Source organism: Calidris pugnax, unplaced genomic scaffold (assembly GCF_001431845.1).
Source record: "Calidris pugnax isolate Ruff unplaced genomic scaffold, ASM143184v1 scaffold18, whole genome shotgun sequence".
NCBI lineage: Eukaryota > Metazoa > Chordata > Aves > Charadriiformes > Scolopacidae > Calidris > Calidris pugnax.
The window spans coordinates 17,186,034-17,204,934 of NW_015090812.1; the positions used below are offsets into that span (position 1 = coordinate 17,186,034).

Consider the following 18,901-nt stretch of genomic DNA (forward strand, 5'->3'; position numbering starts at 1 on the left):
CTGCTCTGACCAGTAAAGCGTTCTGAGCTGTCGCCCCTAATTGGAAGCAGCTATTTACATGCTTTGTCTCTAAAAGCACCCCGGAACGCTGGCTAATTCCGTATTGTATTGTATTTTTTTTTTAATACGAAGAATTGGCAGCAAGCAGGCAGACAGACAGACAGACAGACAGTGTCTCCGCGCCTGTGTCTGCCTTGCGTTAGGTCTTTTCTTAAATCTCCGCTCCTCCTCCGAAGGGTTTCTGGCTGTGCCGGGGGCAGTAAGGAAGGGGGCTCTCCCGGGGGATCTGCCGGGATCGCTCTCTGCGCACACACACCCGTGGGATGTTTTATTTTCTCTGTCTGATTTCCTGCTGCTGGAGCTGACGCTGATCCTGGGAAAGCTTAAGCAAAAAAAAAAAAAAAAAAAAAAAAACAAAAAAAAAAAAAAAATATATATATATATATATTGTACCAGGGAGAGTTTAACGTCCCCGTTTTAAATGTAGCCAGCCCTTCGTTTACTTGGTTTCAAAGACTAAAGAGTGTGAAGCACAGACACTTGGCCATCAGAAAAAAAAAAAAAAAAAGTACAGCAAGTTAAACATTGTAGCTTGAAGTCTACTCAGGAACTCTTAACTTGGACCTAGCATTATACTATTTTTTTTTTTTTTGAAGTTGAATGAAATACCTTTATCAGTAGTTTCTAGTACAGGGCTATTAGTCTCCAGAGGAGCAAAGAACTGCTTAGCACCGAGACAAGCAGTTGCCCAAGTGAGCTGGGGAGCCAAAGGCAGGCAGTGGCGTTGCAGTCAGAATATGTGGGTGGGGTAGAGGAGTTGGGCCAGTGAAGTTCCTGAAGCCACCTGAAGAAGTCATGTCTGGCTATGCAAAATGAAGATGTAATAGTATTGCATCAAGTGTACTTCGTGGAGAATTCTGATTTAAAGATATTTAGGGGTTACTTTACAAGGTACTGTACAAAACACTAGTTAACTAGGATTTATAGGCATGATGAAAATTCAGGTAAAATACACTTGTGAAGTACTGACAGCACTGCTTTAACAAAAATGAAATATAAAACTTGTAATATTAACAGTAAGTAGAAGCCATATTCATATTGGCACCACAAGTGTGTCTTTGTAGCTCGGGGGGGTGTTTGCATTTTAGGAGAGCACTGAATTTTCTTCTGTAAGCACTTAAGTATGTATTGCTTTAGAAAACAGTTTTGGTTTGCTGATCTCTGTTCATTTTGGCTACTTAATTTTATTTTCTTTGTTGAGCTTGTAAATGGCAGTTAAGGTTTTGTAGACTGTCTTGTATTCAGTTTTGTAAGAAAGTGTTTATTGTCCTATGTGCTTAAGAAATATATAAAAAAGGTGGATTTTGACCTCAAAATTCCTTTTAATGATAGGCATTTAATTCACAGTGTTATGAAACTGGCTGTTTTATCTAGATGTACTATATGTTGTTTCCTGGTTCACTAATTCTTATGTGTTACTTTGAAGAAATAAGGCCAGAATTTTAAGCTGAAAGTTTTACTGCAACACTTTTATTTCAGCAAAATTTAATATACTTTTGATATTGGGAGATATCTGCAACTCTACACTAATGAGGTAACTATGTATAAAATAGTTTTGTTTGTAACTATACAACTAGACCCTGACAATACAAGTTTTTCCATTAGTGTGCCTTTTAAGTGGGTTGGTCTTTTTTCTGTTGAATCTAATAATACTTTTTTTTTTAAAAAAATCTGTTAGGGTTATAAACCAACCTCTTTCCATAGCTGAAAAAACATTTAGTACTTCTCTTGCTGTTTGGGAAGATTATCGAATGTTTAGTTGTTTTAATAACTTAGTAACTTGTGTTAGGCAAATAAAGATTGCTTTCTTAAAATCTGGCACAAAATTAAATTAATGAAAAAATTAGCTTAAATCTAGGTTAAAAACACAAGGAAAAATAGTATTTGCAGAACTTTAAAGACAGGACTCTGAACAAGGAGTAAATAAGCTAATAGATGTGTTTGTCTTCTACTGTAGCTTTTCCTTCATCGTTCCCTGCTGCTAGCAACCATGCAGCTCCAGAAGGCAGCCCAAGCCACTCTGGGTTTGCTGATGGCAGCAGGGCACAAGTGAATCAGGGTGTTAAGAGTCTCCAGCTGTGGAGAGCTGTTCTGCACAGGTTTTCTGGAGACCTCGTTGAGCCTAAAGCTCTCCGTCATTAGTGCTTCCACCTGTGGCCATGAAGTGGAATTTTTCAGGATTAAGACTGGTATCTAGATGACAGTTTTTTCAGAACATCTGCAAATATGTGTGTAGGCTTAGTTGGTTCACTGAGGCAAATCTGATGATTTTCTTATCAGGTGTGTTAATATCTCCTTAACCCTGCCTTCTCAAATTGCATCTCTTCATGATGATTATCTTCAGAGCTGATTCACAGCTATAATTTATTTTTCTTTTTTTTTTTTTTTTTGGAGTCTTTATGCTATTTCTGATAAAGTGAGAAGTGTGCATGGATGAATTTAGAGACAAAAAAGGAGCCAGAAGAAAAATTAGGGAATTAAGAAAGCAACTCATGCCTGGTATTTTTGTGGTACTTATTTAATATGGCTGTTCTGGTATTGAAGTAAGGCATATACTGCTGTTATTTCTTAAATGGTTGTATCAGGGACATGACAAGGGAAAGATTTCCTTTGATGGGCCAGTATTTTCTAAGTCTTTAAATTCTGTAGCTGCTATTCTTTTCATGGATTATGTGGCTTTTTTTTTTCCAAGCGACCATTTTTATAAGCACACCACCATTCTCTGAAGTGGGTGTGCATTGGCCAAAACATATATGTCTTGAGTAGACTGAAGTAATGGGAGGCACTTTGTGCTTTTCAGTGTGTCTTGGCTAAACAGCATGCTCCCTGTTGTGTTACTGCTTCCAATTATGAATGCATTTCCTTTGATAGCATTGTATGAAATAATGTGAAATATATGTGTATGAAATAATGTGACTATTAAATAGTAAAATAAATGTTGATTCATTTAAGCCATGCCATCATTAGAACTGTTTAATTCCACAATGTTTCTGTCCTGCGTGTATTCCCCTTTTATGCTTTTTTATCACAACGAACATTTTTGATCAATTTTGGAAGTATTATTCCACAAATAGTTTTATTCTTATTAGCACATTTGTCTTTGTGGTCACTCTGCAGCATGTTCCTTATGGTATGTCCACACATATCCTCAGCTGCTTCAGTGACCTGTCTTGCATGATAGTGTTCTCGTAATGGTTAGACTGGTGAGAGCTGGGAAGTCTAATCTTCTGTAATCCAGTTGAAAATGGAGTTTCTGAGAATTTGACTGTTGTGCGCCAAATTTTCCTATCTGTAATATTTAACCTTTTCCTAGGTACTATTTGTAAAGCAATAATCATCTGATGAAAGAGGGCACATAATTGCAAAGTAGCATTGCTGCACTTCATTAGTAATAGAAAATTGATGCTGTTTATTTAGATACACTTTTCAGAATTTTAACTTTTTTAAACATGCTTTTTTTCAAATGCAGCATGCTTGTGTTCACCTCAGAGGCAGTAAGAAGGTTTACATGTTGAAGTCCTGGGTACACTTGCATACTTTACTTAACGAGGCCCCTCTGTCTGACTTCTGTCAAACTGTACTGCAGTATCCAAGGCAAGAATAGATGAATGAAACTAAAATGTTGGGTTTTTTTTTTTTTTTTGTTGTTGTTTTTTTTTTAAGTATCTTGATTTATTTGGAAATAAAAATGATGGATTCTGATATGTTAAAGAATCTACTCAGCATGAGCATCTGTTCAGTGTATATGTTACTGTACATCTGGAGTTCTTTTTGTGATGGGCGTAAAGTGTACAATTAACATTAACATAACAAAATATATCTGGTTATTGTCGTTGTGGGGTTTTGTTCAGTTGAGTATGTAGTGCATTTGCTTTGAAGCTAAAGGTTCACCGAGCTTTGGAGACTGGAGGATAGTTGATAATGTAGTTCTTGGCTTAATGAGTGGAGGCAAATGAAACTCTGTGTGATTGGCACACTGAAGTGGCTTCCTTGGAAATTAATTAAAGAGTTTGTGCAGTCTCTTTAAAAAAAATCAGGAAGGATGTTTTTCAACTTTTGATGCGTGGAACCTCTTAATAGCAGTTGGCAGAAAAAGAGTTTGAATGCCATCTCAGAACATTTTCAGTCAGTAAAACCAGTCTAGCCATCTGTTTCTCACCTCTTGATAAATATTTAAAGCAGAAGTTTTGCTGAGGGCTTTTGAACTAAGATTTTATGGTTAAGAAAAGGCTACAGAAGATTTAATGATACTATTGTTGTGAGCTCCTTGGGGCCAGAAGCACACCATCTTCATAATTAAGAAACCACTGGCACTATGGAATACTATTTTAGAAATGAGTTACATTTGACCAAAGAAAGATCAAAGTATATTTGGTGATGTGCTCTTTTTAATCTTTCCTTAAACAAAATTCATTCTATGCCTAAATCAAAGTTTTATTTACAAAAATATTAAGTAATTTTCAGTTGCGTCAGTTGTTTTTCAAAAGCTGTTAAAAATGGTCTTATGCTTAGACGTATTCTATTTAACACCTAGATGTTTGCGAGAAGAAACATGGATGTTTTTTTCCCTGATTTCTCCTTTAACTGAACCCAAAGCTTGCAAGCAGTACTCTGTATGGATTCTCTTTTCATTCAAGTGATCTTGCTGTTGTGGTCTGCAAATGTGTGCAAGGAATGTGTCTTGTGGCTGAAGTATGAAATTACAGAGTTTTCCAGATGCATGGGATGGCCATACATTTCCTCTGTCCTGGGTAAGATACTGGATAAAATGCTTAACCTCTGGGAAGTTATAGTCTTTCACAAGGAATATCGTGCAGCTTATCTCATTTTTGTGAAGACTTCTGAGATTTCCAAATAGAAAGTTATGTAAGGATCAAGTACTTGATTAGTGAATGTGTAGTTACTTCAGGCTCTGGAATGAAAACAATTGTATCGAGTTTTAGTTAGAAATAATGTTTGTCCGTATCTTTCCAGCAATTGTCTGGTTCATAAACATCTGACCTTTTTACTGATTTTTCCAGGAAGGGGTGAGTCATTGTCTTGAGACTTTATCGGTTGGGTTTTGATGTTGAACATAATTTAATTTAAGAATGCATATGTGCTTGTGCCCTTGAGTATCTGTTTAGAAATATTTTTTTTTCAGTTTTGAAAACTCTTTGTCACCTGATATCTATTAAAATGGCATCTGTTTTTATTTATGGCGCCACTTGTGTATATGCTCTTGAAGAAAGCTTGTGCAAACATACATGGGACTTTGTTAATCTGGAAATGCTGAATGCTGGAAAAATATTTCTGTTTTTAAAAAACATATATAGTGTTCTTATTCATACTACAAAATCTGAGAGTTGCCTGTATCAAGAATTTAAATGCTACAGCTAGCAGTTTGATTTCCTGAGTGCGAATAGTAGGAGGTTGTTTGAGATAAAAGATCCTTTATCTCAGCCAAGCAGAGGATTTCTTTCAAGAGTGTATCTGTCAAAGTAATGATCCTTTGGAACAGCAAATCCATCAGAACTTGGGATGGAGAAAAGGAAGAGTAGAGAGAAGTCTGTTGTCAATGTGTTCAGGTTTCTGTCCTTGGTGAGGGGTGTCCAAGTAGATACGATTTGTACTTTCAACAGTTTGCAAGTAGATCCTGGAAGGCAGAAGGTTTGTGTTAATGCTTGTGTAGAGTTGTCACTGATGCTATAGGCATACTGAACTAAGTCTAAAATGTCTAAGAGTTCATTTGTGTATTTAAATTAGTGCTTATACTAGATTGATCGGGGGAGGTCCTCTATTATTAATACAGTAATTAAATACTTGCATTTGCAGAGCAGCTTTTTTAGTGTTCTTGATAAAGCCAGTAATTGAGTCATGCAGGGGATTTGGGGTTTTTTTGTTTGTTTGTTTGCCTTCTTTTTTTTATGGAGGGGAAGTTCTTTAACACATTTCAGATTAAATTTTCATTGTTTGTAGCACACATGTGCGTACTTTTTCAGCAGCTTGAATTCTTTTTGGTAGAAAAAGAATTCCCCAAAGTCCAGATATGTTCAGCTTTTTCCTTGTGTTGGTGAACAAATTGTTCAGTGAAAGTTGAAATTCCAATCAGCTTGTTTCATTTTGCCCCTAGTGAGTTTACGTACCTCAGTCCCAGTGCTCTCTTGGCAGCACGTTTAGAGGTTCATCTTCGGGTGCATGTCAGTGCTTCAGCTGGATGGGAGGAGAAGGGGAAAAAGAAGCATTACACGAATGAAAACCTTCTGGTTTTCATTAAAATGCTGACCCTCTACACTGACTTTGTTTATGGAATTATCTGCAATAAATTTGTTAGTCTAGGTTGCTGCTTTTTCTCCACTACAAATTCTGTTGGAGGAGAGTGGCAGCAGTATTATATTTCCTGCTAGGTGACAAGTACAAGAAAGGGCTTAATTTCAAGTGTGCTTATTTTTCTGTCCATTTCAACAGTATTGAAATTTGAAATGATTACACTTGAAATTGATTAATATCTTTTCCTTAATTTTTTTCTTTAGTCAGAACTCTGCTTCTGCTTTGTCATTTACAATAAAAAGGGCATTCGACTGCTAAAACTGCTTTCTGGCATTGAGTTTTATATATAGTTTTGTCACTTTATACATCTTTCAAAGGAAAAGTGCAGTCTTACAGTGAGCTAAAAAGCAAATATTGCAAGATCTGAATCTTTCTTGGTCTTTACTGTGGAACTCTTGTGTGGTCTTGGGCAAGTAAACGTATTTTTTCTTTTTCTTAGTTGAGTTGTAAACTTGGAATAAAGTTTGAGGTTTTTTTAAAAATGAAATTGATATTTTAACAACACCTGCATTTGTAGAATACTTTAATGTGCAAGTGCAAAGCAATATAGTGTTTTAAAATGCTAGGAGCAAAACAGAAAAAGCAGCAAATTCTAATAACTTGTCCTGATTCTCTTTGATCAGACCGCCTGCTTGAAGTAACCATTTAAAACTCTTCACTTGAATGGGTATAATCTGCTGTGTACTGGCCAGAAATGTCACCATTTTATCATAGTATCTATTAATGTAATGCTTATGTTTACCAAGTTTTTCTTTAGGAGGCGCAGGTACCACACAAATCACTTCTCATCAGCTGGTACCCAAGAAATAGTACAACGTGATTTTCTGTAGTTCCACATGAAGTAAACAATATTTTTCCACTATTGTGCAATGAAATTACGTCCACTTGATTTGAGTTTGGAGTGATGTTTAAGTACTGAAGAACTTCTGAAATATGACAGCAATTGCACTGGAGAGTCAAGAGGCAGTCTTTGGCGTACTTGGGGGAGCCAGATATGAATGAGGATGGGTGTGCCTTTTGGATCTTTATCTGCTTTGTAAATCCTTTGGGAAGGCAGCATTTGATTGCTGGATTCTTTCTTATTCCTGATGGGTCCCCAACTCAAGTGGATGTGAAAACCTCACTTTGGAAATTCTGGTTGGCAGAGTAATTGAAGGCATTTTCTTTGGATGTGGGATATGCTTCTTGTACATTTAGTTTTTTCCCCCAGATGATTAATTTATTTCAAATAAGGTAAATAAAGTTTTCTTTTTCTAATAGTAATCTCAAACAAGCATTTGCTTTAGGTGACATAGGGTTTTCTTGTGGCTGTGAGTAGGAAAATAATTTGTATGTATGAACCTAAGACAATATCTGTGCTACAATACATTTGGCTTTCTCTACAGTAGAGAATTTCTTCTGGTAGAAGAAACTGTAATGTTTCTCATGCCTAACACTTTTTTTTTCCCCCCTATAATAAATGGGTGACTAATAGCTAGCTGGTTTAGCTATCTGTTATGTCTAATTTTCCTGCCTTTTTTTCCCTATTTATGTGAAGTCAATGACAGTTAGGGGAATGTTTAGGGTATTTGACACCTGTAATCAATAGTTGAAATGTATTTTATGCTTGTGTTTATTTAGTGCCTAGAACCATTAGTCACGTGGTGGGCTTGTGTTGTGCTGCGTTCTCACAAACACAGAGTATAAAGACCATCCCAAATTCAGTTAACTTTCAATTCCAGCAGAAGATGGGTCATTTACTGATCAGGCCAAATGACAGAGTTGTGCAGAACCAAATATTGTTCAGCATGATGGGCAGTGACCTCAGCTGCAGCATCTTAGCTGTTTCTTTTGGTAAGCCTTGCAAGCAAAGGGTAGTGATGGGGTGGACCTTTATCACGTTTGCAGGGGATTAGCACATAAGCAGCCTAAGAGAATGCAGGAAATGCTTGTTGAAAAGTACAAGGGAGCATTGGAGTCTCATGAAAAACAAACAGTAATCCTCTGGTATAATGAGGTAATAGAGCTGGAATCAGCCAGCAATGCCCTTGAAAGTGAGGTTAAGAAGATAATGTTTGATGCGATAGAGGAGGATGCATAGAGACAAGGAGAGATAACACTGAAGAAATGTATGTGGGTGAAATGATCATTTCTTAATACCAGAGAAAATTACGGTTCTGTAACTGAGACATGAGATGGATAGAGAATGGAGTAAGGACACAACTATTGGAATGATTAGAAAGAACCTGTTTTTTAAAAAAAAGATGTAGAAATTGTTAATAGGTCTTAGGATGGAATTTGTAAGGAAAGAAGTCAAATGCTCAGGTAAAAGGAAAGTTAAAGGTTAAGACCCTAGTTTATTAAAGGTACAAAGCAGTAAAGGGCAGTAATTAATAAGACATGATGCACATTATCATGGAACATGTTTTATCATAGTTTTTCTCTGAAAATAAGTTCAAATTCATGATTAGTAAATGGAAAACTGTATGAAGGTTCATTAATGAGCACTGATAAAACAATTTTGTTCTGAAGAGTCAAGTATGGGTTCCCTCATCCCCCTCAGATCTACTTTTATTTAGACCCTAATAGCGCAGATGCTTGTCTCTAGATTTAATTTTACTAGTATTTGTTCACTTTATGAGCAAAGGTCTCACAGCATCAGTGAAACTCATTAATGTACTTGAGAAGTAAGTATTGTATACCAAGACCTTTTCAGAGCAGATTTTTTTTTAAGGGAGGGGGATAATTGGAAAGCTGATTAAGTCTGCAGATACTCTAGTGATATTGCAGTACTAATGCCTCCTTCAAGGTAATCTTCCAGGACAGTCTTTATTTTTCACCTTGCCTGGCCCCTCCAATCTGTTTCTGTGCTAAAATGTGCAGTATATCCTGAGTTACCACTTTGCATCTAAGCTTCCCGGCTCTACCTGTGGATTGTAGTTGCTGCACTGCATTATTTACATCAGCAAAAATTACTGATGTTTTGTTATTGTCTTTAATTATTTAATTTAGTGGGATCTCTTTTCAGGTTTATGAGCTTTGCCTGCTGTAAACTGGTATTTGGTAGAACAAGAATATAGGTTAGTACTTTGATTTATGAATGGTGAAAATTTTACTCTCAAATGATGTAGAATTAATCTAATTAATTTAAAGTTTCATCTTAATAACTATGTTTTGTATTACCTGGGAAACTTACTAAGCAGTGGATGATGACATTGGAGATCTGTGCATTGTGGTCAAGAAGGCATTACAAATTTGCTTGGAGGAGGGAAGAAAAGGATGAAGTCGTATTGAACAGTTCTTCAGCCTGGGAAGGGAATGCGAAAAAAACCAGACTGGAATATCTGGTTAGGTCTCATATTTAAGAAGATGGCATGTTTAAAAGAGGGAAAATTAGTTTCTTGAAAATAAATAGTAACTTATCAGGAAAATGCAAATGCCTGGGATTTTTCTACTTCATAAGTAATGCGAGGGGAGTGTAGAGTTCCATGAAACTTAGATAGAAGGATCCCGGTGTGAGGCAAGCCAAGCAATTTTGTGAAGTATCCTCTTTGGAATGATACTCAAATATTTACTCCTGTAGCAAGAGGTGTGGTAGTCTGATTAAGTCTTTACGTTGAGACTAAGGAAATATGGGTTATGGGTTATTTGTTTGGTTTAGCGTGATTGCTGCTTTGTTTGGTAAAAGCCGTGAGGCCTATTGTGTTCCCTGTGGTGTTCTCCTTCCTGTTGAGGTATTGCATTCATATAGTCTAGATTTTTTTTTTTTTAACATATCTCCCTGAGCTTGAGGCTCTGTTAATATTAAGTAGTTTTTTCCTGGCTGATCTTTCTCTAATAACAAGGGCAAGTGCTTTCTAAAACGGCTTTTTAAGAGACATTTTTTACTGTGATACTGGTACTAGGGAGTGTAACGATTATCTCTTTCTAGGAACAGTGTTGCAGTTCCTCGGGCAGTAGCCTAGTACTTCAGAAATACAAGTGTGATTCCCCAAGTTTCAGCTTTATCTTCTGCATTCCTGAGGGGGAAGTCGGGAGATAGGAGCGGTTGTGTGTATTAAGACGTTTTTACCAGGAGAAACTTCCTATCAGTGGATTGGAATTGGTGTGTTGTAAAACGAGGGATTGGCTCTGTATGCTAAAAGCTTAGTAGGTGCAAACAAAACCAGCGACAGGCGGAGTGTGCCAGCTGCTCTTTGTGCTCGGATGGCTTAGCACCCCGTGACTTTCAATTACTTCGGTTTAGGGAGAACGTCGCTTAGTTTCACTGAAATTTCAATAGTTGAACTGAAGTCATTTTAAAATTAAGTCTTAAAGACGATGTGCCAGTGGTATTTGTGCTTAGTGATTCTTAGATAAAACAGTTTTCTGTGTTCTGTCTGGTTTATACTGCAAGGCTGTAATTGTGGGCTGTGTAATGAATACATCCTGACATCATTGGTATAAAATGCCTTGCAATTCTTGGGAAACTATGTAATCAACTGAAGGTGGATAGTACCAAATGGCCAACATTCATGCTTTTTTCAATGATGAGGTACAATGCTTCTCATTATTTTTTCAATAATGAGATATCAGTGCTTCAAACACACGTTTCAGCCTTGAGTTTTAATTCCAAAAGGAAAGCTGTTGTTTCATCTTTAAAGAGACCTTAGGTGGGAGTTACTACTATTAGTTTATCTATGCTGGATACTGGGAAACTGAGAAGAGTGAATTTCTAGGAAAGACCTTATATATAAATGTTTCTTAGGTTCTTGATAGACTATTTGTAGTGCTTTATACTTAGCATTTCAAACTTTTATCACACAGACGTAATCAGAACATAAGTCAAACCTGAAGCTCGTGGCTTTCATGACTGGTGGTTTTTTTTTTTTCATTATGTCATTAGAAAAGAGACTTAATTTTTTGCTGACATCAGTTCATTTGTGGGAAGAGAATTATGCTCCTATATCTCCAAGATTATCTGCCAGTTATTTGGAAGTTGCCTGTGATATTTTTAGGACTAGTACCAGTTACTCAGTTAGGAAGGCAGCATAGCTTTTCATAACATAGTTTCTTCTTATCCTTTCTTAGATTGTTAACTCCTCTTACTCGATACAATGTACCTTTGAACTTGTTAATAATTTCAGAGAATTCATAGGTGACTTTTCAGGAATCAATTTCACCATATGTCTGTTGTGGAATTCTTTCTCTTCAGTTCTGGTATGTGTTTTGTTCATTAAACATTGAGGAATGAGTGATGCATAATGTATATTTGTGTTTTTACTGATCATGATATTGAAATAGAAAGGAAAGACAGAACACTCGCAGGCTTCATCTGTCCTAAACGAATCAACATAAAACAATGTTTCATATAGTGGAAAGGGGGCTTTGTTCTTTAAGTAGGGTGGTGAGTTTTCAGTGAATTTCACTGAATTTTTAGAGTTGGAAGGGACCGTAGAGATCATCTAGTCCAACTCCCCTGCCAAAGCAGGACCACCCAGAGCTTGTCAGAGCATGTTACTCAGGACTGCATCCAGGCGGGTCTTGAAAATCTCCAAAGAAGGGGACTCCACAACCTCCCTGGGCAGCCTGTTCCAGGGCTCTGTCACCCTCACCGTGAAGAAGTTTTTTCTCATATTTGAGTGGACCCTCTTACGTTCCAACTCGTGCCTGTTGCCCCTTGTCCTCTCACTGGCAACCACTGAAAAGAGTCTGGCTCCCTCCTCCTTCAACCCACCCTTTAGATACTTTTAAAGCATTTCTTTGCAAATTTTTTTGCACTTTGAAAATTTTTCGTTTATTTCCAATTGATTTAAATTATCTCAAAGTCAGACGGTATGCAGATTAACCTCAATTGCAAGAAATCTTTTTTTTTTCATAGAATCATAGAATTTCCCAGGCCGGAAGGGACCTCCAAGGGTCATCTAGTCCGACCTCCCCGCAGTCAGCAGGGACACCCCCAACTAGACCAGGTTGCCCAGGGCCTCGTCGAGCCTCTCCTTGAATATCTCCAGGGATGGGGCCTCAACCACCTCCCTGGGCAACTTGTTCCAGTGCTCCACTACCCTCACAGTAAAGAACCCCCTTCTAATCTCCAATCTAAATCTGTTCCCAGTAACATCTGAGATGTTACTGTATTTTGTAGAGAGCTGATGAAAGTACTTGAAAAATCTAAATAAAAATCTGTATATTCCTGTCATAAGTAAAGAGTTTGAGGCTTTGCTTGAATTTGGATCCTTTATCTTTCAGTATTCTCTGCCACTAAACAAGCTAATGTAATAGTAAGTTTGTAGAAGGAAATGGCACCCTAATGTATTCAGCCATTTTTTGGTCATAGGTTCCTACTTTTCTTTTTCCTGAAAACAATTTATTTTTACCTTCATTTGCTAGAACTTCCTAACGATTTACTTGCTCCATTTTTAGTTTGTTTAGACTATCTTCTTATGTTATTTTTGTTCATAATCTTTTATCTCTTTAGAGTTAGAATTCATTCAGTTGCTTCAACAGCATTAGTTTCTGTCGTCTTAGTACTAACTTCTGTTCTATGAGGAAAGTAGAAGAATAAAGAGTTAGCATGGCAAGTTAATGGTGAAGAAATACTGGTTAGGTAAAGTTATTTGTAAGAAGGTCTTCTTTTGGGGTACAGCATGCTTTCTGATGTGTGCAGTTTTCTTCTAGGCTTTGTATGAGCTGTGTTTTATCATCTCTCTTATATGGTATAAAACATCTGCAACATCTTAAAAAGGTGTTACCAAGGGCTTTCATGTTAATATTTCAGCAGTCTTTCATAGTAAGTATTGCCATATGAAGAACACTTATCAGTAGCTGTTATTGCTTTAACTTTTTTGAGTGGAAACAATGGCAGATACATTTTACATAGTGATTAAATGTGCAGTTTATGAGTTTATCTTTTGGCTTTAAACCTCAAGGACAATGTATTAAAGCACATTGAAAGCCAAACATATTCTGGGCTGCATCAAAAAAAATGTGGCCAGCAGGTCGAGGGAGGTGTTTTTTGCCCCTCTAGTCCGCTCTGGTGAGACCCCACTTGGAGTACTGTGTCCATCTCTGGAATCCTCAGCACAGGAGAGATGTGGACCTGTTGGAACAGGTCCAGAGGAGGACCATGAAGATGATCAGAGGGCTGGAGCACATCTCCTATGAGAGTGAGGGTTGTTTAGCCTGGAGAAGAGAAGGCTCTGGGGAGACCTTATAGCAGCCTTCCAGTCCTTAAAGGGGGCCTACAGGAGAGATGGGGAGGGACTCTTTGTCAGGGAGTGATAGGACAAGGGGTGACGGTTTTAAACTGAAAGAGGGAAGATTTAGATTGGATATTAAGAAGAAATTCTTTACTGCGAGGGTGGTGAGACACTGGAACAGGCTGCCCAGAGCAGCTGTGGGTGCCCCATCCCTAGAAGTGTCCAAGGCCAGGCTGGATGGGGCTTTGAGCAACCTGGTCTAGTGGGAGGTGTCCCTGCCCATGGGACTAGGTGATCTCTAATGTCTCTTCCAGCCTGAACCCTTCTGTGATTCTGTGATGATTTCCAGTAAAGGCATATTTGACACAGAAGGTAGTACAGTTCATCCAATTACATTAATTTGGCTGGAAAGGGTTTACTGTTTCATCTGCAAATAGTTTATTTGAATTAGTATTTGGTATGCTCTTACCCCACGTTCATACTAGGAATCCTAAGTTACGTTTTGAGAAAAACACCTTTATTCGGTATTTTCTCCATGATTTTATGTGCCTGTTTTCACCTCAGTATTTATGTACTAGTTGTGCATTGATTGATCTTGTGTCCTAGTTTTATAGCTATTCAGTGTTCTGCTGTACTTACTGGGAATCTACTTATTTCCATTGGAATTACTCATGTATTACTGCCGTTTTTTGCAAAAAAAAAAAAAAAAAAAAAAAGAAAAAGAAAAAGGTGTTATTAGTTTGCACATTATGGGTGTAAAAGTGAATAGAGTTGTTTCTAAGATACACAAATTCAGAAATCATAGATGACTGTGCAGATGTGGTAAGTGTATTGTGTAATCTCTCCAGCTATTTGTTGAAATGGGGAAAACTATTTGGCAGCATGGTGAAAAACAGTTCGGTCAATGTTTTAGTTTATTGTTGAGTTTGGAATCCTTGATGTGAGATGTGCGCCATACTGATACACAACAAAGTTCTGTATCAATCAAAACACTCCCTATACACTTAGTTAAAAGTATGGTTATTACGATATCAGTATATTGTATCTCAGCATGATTTTAAAATGCAGGTAGAACAAATGAAGCGAATTATGGTAACAAAAATAAAGATGGATGCTGAGAACCGCAGCAGATTAGAGAGCATTAAATTATTTTTAAATTGCTCTCTTGTTACTAGTGATTGCCTCTGTGAACCGGATGATACATTTGCCTGTTGTGTGAATCATCTCTTTTGTGGAATGCTAGAAATTCAAGTCTTTATTAGGGGTTTATCCTACTATGAATTCTTGAGAGACATAAAAATTTTTGATTGTAAGTAACAAACCCCACCCAAAAATCTTTATTTTACTATCAGGAGTGCATTTTTAATTTTAACAGGTTGATATCAATTGTGAGTATTTCTAGCCTAATGGACTAATACAAAATGTGTAGATTTTTAATTCTGGGCACATCTCATATGAGTTGGTTCCTGCATATATATAATCTAATTTGTGAACTGGGTTTTTAACTATAACAACAACAGCAAGTTGAATATAACATTCAGAGTGGAAAATAAATTTTATTACAGTATAGGCTTTCTTTTTGAAATTCAAGAAATGCCAAGAATTAGCCCCTGTTTCATGCAATTATCATCAGGGTCACATGAATTTAAATGACTCGGGCTAAAATCTAGTTCTCTGCATGACTCCTTCAGCTAGGAAGATAAAATTGTGATCAGTATTCTTTCTCTTCTGTTTTTCTCTCCCTATATAAATCTTTCTAGACTGTACAAGGTTATTTTCAATTACAGAATAGTGAAGTTGCTTCAGAGTAAAGAAATAGAAGAAATCTGGCATTTAGAAGTAAAAACTTTGCATTGAAGATTTAATTGCTTAAGAGATGTCTCAGGATACTGCTGACAGGTTAAGAAAAATATATTCTTAACTGTTACTTAATTCAGTTTTGCCACCTTTGTTTCAGTTAATTAATTTACTTTGAAGCTGGAGAGTGGAGACACATTAAATAGTATTTTGTATGAAGATTAAGGATCTCAATTTATCAGTTACATATTTTATACAGTTACATACATTATCAGTTACATGCATATTTATGAGTTACAATTTATCAGTTACATATTTATCAGTTACATATCAGTTACTTGTGCTTTTTTATGGTATGAAGACAACTTTTGCTGTCACAATAAACCTTGTGATTTTTTTTTATCATGAATTGCTCCTTCTGCTCTTGTAAAAGTATAATAATTTTCCTTATTCTTATCAAGTATTTTAAAGCATCTGCGAAATAAATCCTTTGTGTGACTGTTTTGTGATATCATTTGTGATACAGAAGAATTTAGTCAGATACATTTTGATAAATGATCTTTTGGACATCTTAAATATTTAGTATTTATCTGAGGCTCACTGGGGCAATAGATCGAAGTAGGAAATATTTATGACAGTGTTATCCTTCTTTGTGGGAATGATACGTACTTGTCTCTGAACTCTTTTTATTGCGGTTTTCTTGCTTCCTTCCCAAATCTCTCCCTCCAGAAAAAACGTGTGGCTGGGGAATGTCTTTAATTTCCTATTATATGTTAAAGATGCATTCAGTTCAGGTACTGGCATAGATAAGAAAATGACTAATTAAATTTGATTTTGTTTTTGTATATAATTTCCTATTATATGTTAAAGATGCATTCAGTTCAGGTACTGGCATAGATAAGAAAATGACTAATTAAATTTGATTTTGTTTTTGTTTATTTTCTTTCTAAGAGATAGGCATGGTTTTACATGTTGATATTTAATGAATTATGAAATTAAAAAAGAAAAGCCATTTCTCTTGCATTTTTTTTTTCTACCACAAAATCCTGATCACAAATTGGCATGCTTTAATCACTGATTTGAAAATGTGTTTGCTAGGATATAAAGTGTTAGGCTCCCCAGATATGAATCATTGATTTTCAGTGGGTCATAATGTTAAAAAAAAAAGTTGGAACTACCACATGCAAGTAGATGGTTTCAGTTTTATAGTCAACATAGTAAAAAAAAGATGTAACAGTTTTATTCAGTCTAAAAAAAATGGTTTTGTGGTTTTGTCATTATTTCATGTTTTATTCAGTACTTGAGGCTGTTTCTCAGAATTTATTTGGCATTTTGTGACAGTTCCTAGAAAATGGATTATTTATCAAGATTTATTGCTTATTGTTTAATATTTTGCTGTTTTAGTTCCCTGAGGACTTAGTGAAATGAATACTTAGTAAAAACATGAGTAGCACTTCATGTTGAAGAATGAAATTACAAATAATTGGATTTTCCATATAGGACATTAAGAGTGTGATGTGGTAATGACATAATATACAGGAGAGGTTCCACGTGTTTAGGTGAGAAAAAGACTGTGCTGCTTTCTTATACTTCCAAGTTGGTGTGTAGTAAGGAGTGTTCTTGGGTTAGAACTGGGTTTTGAAAGGGAAGTACTATGATTTGTTCTGAGTTACTCTGCTCTTCTGCAATTAATTTTGAACTATGTATCCAGTATTTATTGACCACTTTTTCACTGTTTTGCTCTTTATTATTTCTGATTTGGTAATACTGAAAAGTCTTTAGGAAGGATACCTACTATTATTTACTACAGTAGCCGTTTTTCTGTGGCTGTCATCAGTGGAACAAGCTGCTTTGCATGGAGTATAGAATTAACATAATGCTTAAAATGTTGCTGCTAAATTGGTTTCCCAGAACATTTCTTGATTAGGGCAGAGAGAAGGTACTCTGTATCTGCCTGTTGCATAAACACTGATGTTATCTCAATAGGGTAGATTGTGCAAAAGAGGCTTAAAGAAGGAATTAAAAGGGAAGTAGTAGATGGACAGGAGATTAAATTAGATTAGAAGATGATTAAAAACTGATCCTGAGAAATTATGAGAGGGAAAAAGTGGCCAAGACACTTCTGTTTCAGTCATAGATGAAGTAGCTAGATTTGATGCTTGTTTATCTATACCTTTCTGATCTCCGCTGTTATTTCAGTGTGAATACCTTGTATTTTTATTAGTTTAGTCAGGGAGGAAATGACTGTAGAAGGTAGGCTCCTGTTGGAGTACCTTTCAGTTTCTACCTTGTCTGCTTGACTGGCTCTCTAAAAGGACTGGATGTGTGGTATGGAACCACAAAGAACTACAGCGGTGTGGAATGTACTTGTGGAGCCCATTGTCTTTTTAATACTGATGTATTTGCTGTGCTGGATTACAGAAACAGTATGAAATTGAGCTATTTTGAGTTTGGGCTTTGTATATGTTTTGCAAAGAACGAGAATAGTAGCTGTGACAGTTTAAAAATGTGGGATTTTTTTTTCAATACACTGAAGTTTGTACGTGGCTTTTGTACTTGCAGCTTCAATGTCTGAATACGCTGTAATAGGGGGTTTTTACTACTTTAAAAATGTAACTTTTCTAATGGAAGTGCATATGCTTATGGTTAAATTACATCACTGATCATTTCCCGTGTAATTTAAGGTATTCAGGAAGGAAAAATACCTTGTTAACCTGGAAGGGAAACAGTATGTGTTTGTATTATTTGATCTTGCAAAGATTCTACTAGGAAAAAAAAAGTTTATGAATAATTGTAATGTTATCCTAACAATACAGATTATGATTCTGAATGAATACAGTGAAATACACAGTAAAGTCCTCTTATATTTCTGGGCTTATATCTTAAAAACTCTGAGATAAACTGATACATGGCAGAATTGTGTTATATTTTAATGTTAAGTTATCTGAATCACAAACCCTTGAAAAATTCCACTGTTTTGAAGATGCCAGTAGGAACATCTGGTTTTAGTTTAAATTCTTTATTCAGTTATGTTAATGTTACTATGAATTTTGCTTTTAAAACAATGAGTGCAGTAGATTCCAGTGCGAATAGAGGATGACTTTTGTGGGGTTTCTTGTTGTTGGGCTTTTTGGGGGTTTTTTTTGTGTGTGTGGTGGGATGGTGGGGTTTTTTTTGTTTGGTTTTGTTTGCTTGTTTGTTTTCTCCCAGGGTGTTATCTTTATCTAAAATAATATTCCAAAGAAGAGAAGAAGCCTGTAGTTTACTGACATGTCAGTTTTCTGTTAACTATATGGATCTGGTTTTATAGTCAAGTTTGAAAAGTATTTGCTGTTGTTCACAAGATATTAATGGAGGGGAAAAAATGTGGCTTGTATATTCTTTCTCTTGAACACTAAAATATTCACAGGTGAAACTGAAAAGGGAAGTTCACTGTAGAGTAGGACTTTTTACAGAAAAAATCCCTAGTCTATTGACTTGACAGAAACAAACAGTGTACGGTGAATCAGTTAACAGACAAGCCTTCCAGTTCCGTAACTGTTTGTCTGTCCGGTCCCCAGTGATCTCTGGGGGACTGG

At 36.3% G+C, this 18,901-nt stretch overlaps 1 protein-coding gene across 3 annotated transcripts in view; it reads left to right on the forward strand.

Annotated features, from left to right (window-relative positions):
* The window catches only part of FNBP1L (formin binding protein 1-like), a 54,867-nt gene that overhangs the window by 1,153 nt on the left and 34,813 nt on the right, over window positions 1-18,901 (forward strand). The gene's annotated exons all lie outside the window — the stretch shown is intronic.